Raw genomic sequence first — 7,185 nt, 5'->3', positions numbered from 1 at the left:
GCCGCAGCAGAACGGCATTGCAGAGAGGATGAACATGACATTGACAGAGCGTGCGCGGAGCATGCGATTACATGCAGGTCTGCCTAAGACATTTTGGGCGGATGTGGTGCATACGACGGCTTACCTTATTAATCGTGGGCTATCAGTTCCATTGGATTTTGGGATTGCAGAGGAGGTTTGGGATGGAAAGAAGATAAATCTCTCATACTTGCGGGTATTTGGTTGCGTGGCTTATGTTCATATCAGTGACCATGTCAGGGACAAGCTAGAAGCTAAGTCACAGAAGTGCACATTCATTGGATACGGCATTGATGAGTTCGGGTATCGCCTTTGGGATGAGAAGAACAGGAAGATCATCAGGAGTCGGGATGTGATATTCAATGAGGAGGTGATGTACAAGGACAGAGATAATGCCAAGGATAGCCAAAGCAGTGGGAGTAGCACTACGGATACAGGTGGATCCGAGTACATGGATATAGAGGAACTTCCAGATAGGGGTGATGATGTTTGTTCTGACCGTAGAACGGAGGAGGCTCCAGGTGCAGAAGAAACTACCCAGGGCGTGGAGCTTAGGAGGTCATCCAGGGTACCCAAACCAAATCCCAAATACCTCTCGTCACTTGATTATCTACTCTTAACAGATAGCGGAGAGCCGGAGTGTTATGAAGAGGCAGTGCAAGTGAGTGAATCTCAGCAGTGGGAGCATGCGATGCAGGAGGAGATAGATTCTCTACTCACTAATGAGACATGGGAGTTAGCCCAGCTACCTGCGCAGAAGAAAGCCTTGCACAATAAATGGGTCTACCGGGTCAAGCAGGAGAGTGATGGAAGCAAGAGATTCAAAGCCAGATTAGTAGTGAAAGGGTTTCAACAGCGGGAAGGAGTGGACTACACGGAGATATTTTCCCCTGTTGTGAAACTCACAACCATCAGAGTGGTGTTGAGTTTGGTAGCTGCAGAAGACCTCTTCCTTGAGCAGTTAGATGTGAAGACTGCCTTTCTTCATGGTGACTTGGATGAAGAAATCTACATGAAGCAGCCTGTTGGCTTCATTGAAGAAGGAAAGGAAGAGATGGTGTGCAAGCTCAAGAAGAGCTTATATGGTTTGAAACAGGCTCCGAGACAGTGGTATAAGAAGTTTGATAACTTCATGCAGAACAATGGCTACAGAAGATGCAATTCGGATCATTGCTGTTATTTCAAAAGGTTCGAGTCCAGCTTCATTATTTTGTTATTATATGTTGATGACATGTTGGTAGCAGGACCGTGTTTAGAAGAGATAAACAGTTTGAAGAGGCAGCTAGCAAAGGAATCTGGGTGCAGCGAAGCAGATTCTAGGGATGCGAATCAGTAGGGATGAAGCTGAAGGGACATTGAGTTTGAGCCAAGCTGAATACATTGAGAAGGTACTTCAGAGGTTCAACATGCAGAATGCTAAAGTTGTTAGCACACCCCTTGGAAGTCAGTTCAAGTTATCTGAGGAGCAATCGCCTAAGACAGATGCAGATAGAGAGCATATGAGCAGGGTGCCATATTCTTCAGCCATTGGGAGTCTCATGTACGCGATGGTTTGCACGAGGCCGGACATCGCCCATGCAGTGGGAGTTGTGAGCAGATTTGCAAGCAATCCAGGAAAGCAGCATTGGGAGGCCGTAAAGTGGATAATGCGGTACTTGAGGGGAACAACGAACAAGCCACTATGTTTCAGGAGGAAGGAGTTGGTGCTGCAGGGATACGTGGATGCGGACTTCGCCGGTGATCATGATACGAGGCGAAGCACCACGGGGTATGTTTATACCTTAGCGTCGACAGCAGTGAGCTGGGTCTCACGTCTGCAGAAGATTGTGACTTTGTCTACAACCGAGGCTGAGTATGTCGCGGTGACTGAAGCAAGCAAGGAGATGATCTGGTTGAACGGGTGCTTGGAAGAGTTGGATCTGAAGCAAGGGAGAGGAGTTCTTTATTGTGATAGCCAGAGCGCTATACATCTTGCCAAGAATCCAGTATATCATGCCAGAACGAAGCACATCGACGTTAAATACCATTTTATACGCTCGCTGATCGAGGACGGAAAGTTGCACTTAATGAAGATTTTGGGGAGTCAAAATCCGGCGGACATGTTGACGAAGGCAGTCACCATTGAGAAACTGGAGTTGTGCGCAACTTCAGTTGGCCTTCACGAGTAGAAGACGAAGGCGGAGCCACACTACGAGGATCGGCGCGATCGTCGGGATGTTGATTGAAGAAAGAATTTTTCGGGGGAAAAGATACATGCGAAGAAGGGGAGAGTTCGGGTGAGCTCGTTGATGACGCTTTGGTCTCCAAGTGGGAGATTGTTAGTCTAAGTGTGTAGACCCAAAGCTGCAATCGAAAAGACGAAGAAAACAGTCAGAAGACTGTGCGGTCGACCGCAGTGGCAGAGCCGGTCGACCGCGTGCACTGCAGGAGACTGAGAAGAAGTTTTCGCTCTGGCCGGTCGACCGGCGTGGTCGCTGCGGTCGACCGATATCGTGCACAAGACCCTGTAGGATTTCGTCGTTCTGACCGGTCGACCGACCTTGGCAAAGCGGTCGACCGCGACGCAGATTCGCTGTTTCCTATTTTATCTAGGAATCCTGTTCTGCTGGGGTTTGTTATAAATACCCAAACGTTTCTAGGGTTTGTAGGACATCAAAAAGAGAGTTTTTTGGCTGCTAAGAGAGAGAATCTCAGAGAGATTTACCCCTTGTTTGAGAGCTTGTATTTCCTTCTTCAATTAATAGAAAGATTGTGTGGTGTGGCTCCCGAGGACGTAAGCACGTTGCCGAACCTCGTTAAATCTGTGTGTTCGTCTCTTTTACTGTTTTTACAAGGTTAGATCTTTATTTGTGGTTTATTCCTACTTTCCTACTTTCAACACAAGGTCCGGAAGGGCAAGGGTTCGATTGATTGTTTCGAATCCCCAACAGTTATAACTTAAGACTGTGTTTGGCAAGGGGTTAAATGAGGGGTTAAGGGGGTTTAACCCTTCATTAGCCTGCTAAATAGAAAAAAAACCCAAGGGTTAACAAATCCGCATGTGAGCTTTTTATCCCCTGTAACCCGTTAACCCAAGGGTTTACTAATCCTCGTGAGAAGGCAGAACAAGGCTTGTTCCGCCTTCTCACGTGAGGGTAGGCAACGGAATTAGGAAAAAATGACTGGATCTTGTGAGGGTCGGCAGCGGAATTCGGCAGCGAAAATCGGGGAGCGAATTAGGAAACCTCTCTATAGCTCGATTCCTCTCTATTGTGAAGCACATCTACCTGTCCGTCTACAATTGGGTTGTGTTCGTTAGCTGGTACCCTCTCTCGAAACCCTAGATCGGGATTTTCTTTTGAATTTTGTTCTGGTTAGTATTGGCTTGCTTTGGATTTGTGATTAGGGCTCAGGTTATGTAGTTCTCTGTTAAGACTTTGAGGCAATCGAGCTATAGAGAGGTTTACAATGCTGTTGAGAAGCCTCTGCAGCTAGCTCAGACTGCAGCGGTCATGGAGGTTCGAAATGATTCAGTTTCTTTATTCATTTTGGTATGGATTTTGGGTTGATTAAAGTTTGTTTTTTTTAATATTTTTGTCAGATTCTACATGGCATTGTTGGTGAGCATTCTTGAAGGTTCGAATTTCATTTTATATTATTATTATTTGTTAATTTGGTTATTGAAATTGGAAAGGTTTGGTGAGGTCTCCGGTTTCGGCGACTTTGCCACGGATCTCGTCGAGATTGTATGTGACCTGAGGCATTCTATGGAGTTTTCCTGAGGTAGGGATGCGTTTAAAAGGTCTTTTTAATGAAATTTAGGAATTTTATTGATTGATTGAGGGTTTTTGTTGCAGAGGAGGACACATTTGCTGGTTAGCTCTTTGGTTATCAGCTGGTCACTTACAGAGGTATAGATTCCTTTACAAACAACTATTTAAATAATCTGAATGAATTTTTGTTCATGCTTTTGAGAACAGGGCAGGAATCATGACCCTGGGTTACTTACACTTTCAAGAAACATTAGTGTACTAGGATTTTCTGAGTTGAACTACAATTTTCATCACTAACATGCATCTCAATGTAATTCGGGGGCCTTTGCTATGAATAAGTTATGAAACAATGTATAGGCTTTTAGAAACAATGTTCTCTTGGAGCATAAAAGTAGGAGACCAACTAAAATTGCTCGGTTACAGTCATAAAAGCTTAATGAGGAGTTCCGTTGTTTATATTAATTTGCAACCTCGTGATAGTTATAGAGCATAATTTCCATCTGTTTAGTTTATTTGACAAATGGTGTTTCCTTTCTAGAATTGGCTCCTGTCTATCTACAGTGTCAGTAGAGACATCTTTAGAAAGCTGAACGTGACCCATGGTAGTCATCAGTCATATTGGACTAATAGCAGAATCACTGTGGCTTTAGAATTCCGTGGAACTTGTTGCCAATTAATCTATGGTTGATAGAATTACAAGTGTTAATATTTGCTCAAACACAAAAAGCTTGAACGAACTTGAGCACTTGAGTTCACTCTACAGGAAAACGAAGAACCCATCAAGTTTGTGTTGTAAAACAGAAATATAGAAGCATATAAGTTCTTGCCATGATATATGATATCGCGATGAAAGATAAATTTTCAATGACTTGAAATGCGTAACAAGCATCACAGAGTGTAAAACACAACACTTGATGATGAAGTGATGAACATATGAGGATGGTGATCTTTCTTTTTTTTATTCAAATGTCAGTGGTGAACATATATTCAAATGTCTCATCCTTAAAATCTGAGACGAGAAGAGCGAGTGAGAGCAATGCTACATGAACTGGCTTATAACTGTTAAGCAATTGTATAGTCAATAGAAGAATGTGTGACTTAAAATGCTATAAGTGGTGGATTTGAAAGTACTTTCACTGGTGAATATGTAGAGAGTAGATATAAGGATTTTGGAAAGGACGAAGATAGTTATAATGATTAAATGATGAGGCCCAGAAAGAGCGTGCCTGCTTAAGGATGTGTTTGCAAGCACAATGAGTGGGTTTTCTGCTTCATTCGTATTAAAAGTGCAGTAGTTTTGTCATCAACTAGGGCCTAGCCACACAAAGAAAACAGGAAAATAAATTCCTCTAATTGCAAATTGTAGAAAAATTTTAATTATCAATTTTCCGTATGCAGATAATTAAGTACAGTTTCTTTGGACTGAAGGAGGCGATCTGATCTGCACCTTCCTGGTTTTTATGGCTAAGGTACATGTTTGCTGCATTTGACATAATCCTACTTGTTTTCATGTGTTCATGTAATTTAAATGTGAGTATATAATTTTAGGTACAGCAGATTTTTGATCTTATACCCTTCTGGCATCACAAGTGAGGTCGGCATGATATATATAGCTCTGCCCTACATCAAGGTACCAAAAATGTTTCATTTTAAATTGGGTTTCATCTATTTGCTATCAGGAGGGAATGACTTCATCCTTTGGTTTTTGTTAACGGCAGGCCTCTGAAAAATACTGCATTAGGATGTCAAACAAGTGGAACTTCTCTTTTGATTACTTCTATGCGGCTATCATTTCTCTTGGAATTTATGTCTCAGGTATGTATCTGATCTTTTGATCACATTCTGTGTCGATATTTATCACACAAAAATTATTACTTCCTCTTTGGTCACGGGTAAACTTCTTTTGTTGGAACGCATCTTGCCATAGGGACACATGTATACTTACATGCTGCGGCAGTGAAAGAAGGCTATTTCAAAGGCGAAGATGGCATGAAATGTCATGAAAGTAGGAATAGTAAATATTTTTTCTGTATTATTTGAAGAATGCATAGCTGTTAGACGGTGGCTTTGCATGAGTGGTTGTATTGGTGTTCTCTTATCCCTAATATAGTCTTTTTGTTGGCAAGGAGTGCTCTTGGTACAATTGTGAATGTATTCCTCTGAAAAAATAGATTGCCGATGTTTTATGATGTATTGATTAAATGTTCTACTTGAGAAGAATGCTTTGATTAAATGTTCTACTTGAGAATAATGCTTTGATTAAATCTTCTACTTAAGAAGAATGCTTTAAGGCCAACTAGATATTTAAGCTGCAATGAACAACTGTGTATATTTTTATACGGAATTTCGCATGCCCTCTCAAATAGAGTATTAGCTGAGATATTTCAACATTCAGGAAAGACTATTAGTAGGCATTTTAATAATGTGCTTAATACTATATTATATTTGAAACAATATTTAGTAGGCATTTTAATAATGTGCTTAATGATATGTTATCTTTGAAACAAGATTTATCCAACTTCCCATAGCTGACGTAGACGTTCATCCTAAGATTCGAGAGAATCCCAATTTCTTTCCATATTTCAAGATAAAGCTCTCAGCATATATTTTTCCCAACTTTACATAAATTCAAGCTCATTTTATTTTAATGAGACAATTATTTATAAATTTTTAGTAAGGACGACAGTGATATTTTTAAAAAAAATAATAAGATTAATCTTCTTAGCCCTTCTTCATTTGCCAAACACAAAAGACTTAACCCCTTATCTTAACTATCAAATCCAAACGGAATAAGAATATTTTTAACCCTTCACGATGGATTAACTAAGTTAACCCTTCTCCTTAATCCCTTTTTCTTAACCCTTTGTCAAACGGGGACTAAGAGTCGTTATGGGCAAGGTCCTAATTAATAAAATAATTTTCAACAATAAATATACCATGAGATGGCAATAGAACTACAAGATCTCTCGCATCCAACACTTCTTCTTGGTTAGCAATCGGTGAAGTCCGAACCTGTTTCTCCTTGGAAGCCAATTCACCACACGAAGACCCGTCTGATGGTTTAGCGGTGATCCGGTGAATCGACAAAAAGAAAGTGAGAAGCTCAATATTTCATACACCTTTAAAGTAAAGGTTCAACAGGGAGGTACTCCGGTAGGAGCCTCGAGAGTTTGTAGCCTAGGAGGCCAGCTGATGCAGAAGGAACACTTTTCGCCTGTACTTCAGCGTGTCTCTCGATTAGCGGTTGGAATTAATTCTCCTTTGGATGGATGCACACAGTCACAGAGGAAGAAGAAGGAAAAACTAAATTTTTTTTGGTGACTCTAATCCACACCTTCCATTACTGTCATATCTAAACTAAATACTAGAAGTTTTTAAAAAAAACTGTAAACGTGCACAACGTGCACAAAGAAAA

At 41.2% G+C, this 7,185-nt stretch overlaps 1 pseudogene; it reads left to right on the top strand.

Annotated features, from left to right (window-relative positions):
• On the top strand, positions 3,134 to 6,003 carry LOC109839864 (annotated as a pseudogene).

This window comes from Asparagus officinalis, chromosome 5 (assembly GCF_001876935.1).
Source record: "Asparagus officinalis chromosome 5, Aspof.V1, whole genome shotgun sequence".
NCBI lineage: Eukaryota > Viridiplantae > Streptophyta > Magnoliopsida > Asparagales > Asparagaceae > Asparagus > Asparagus officinalis.
This window is presented reverse-complemented; position numbering and strand designations above follow the sequence as displayed.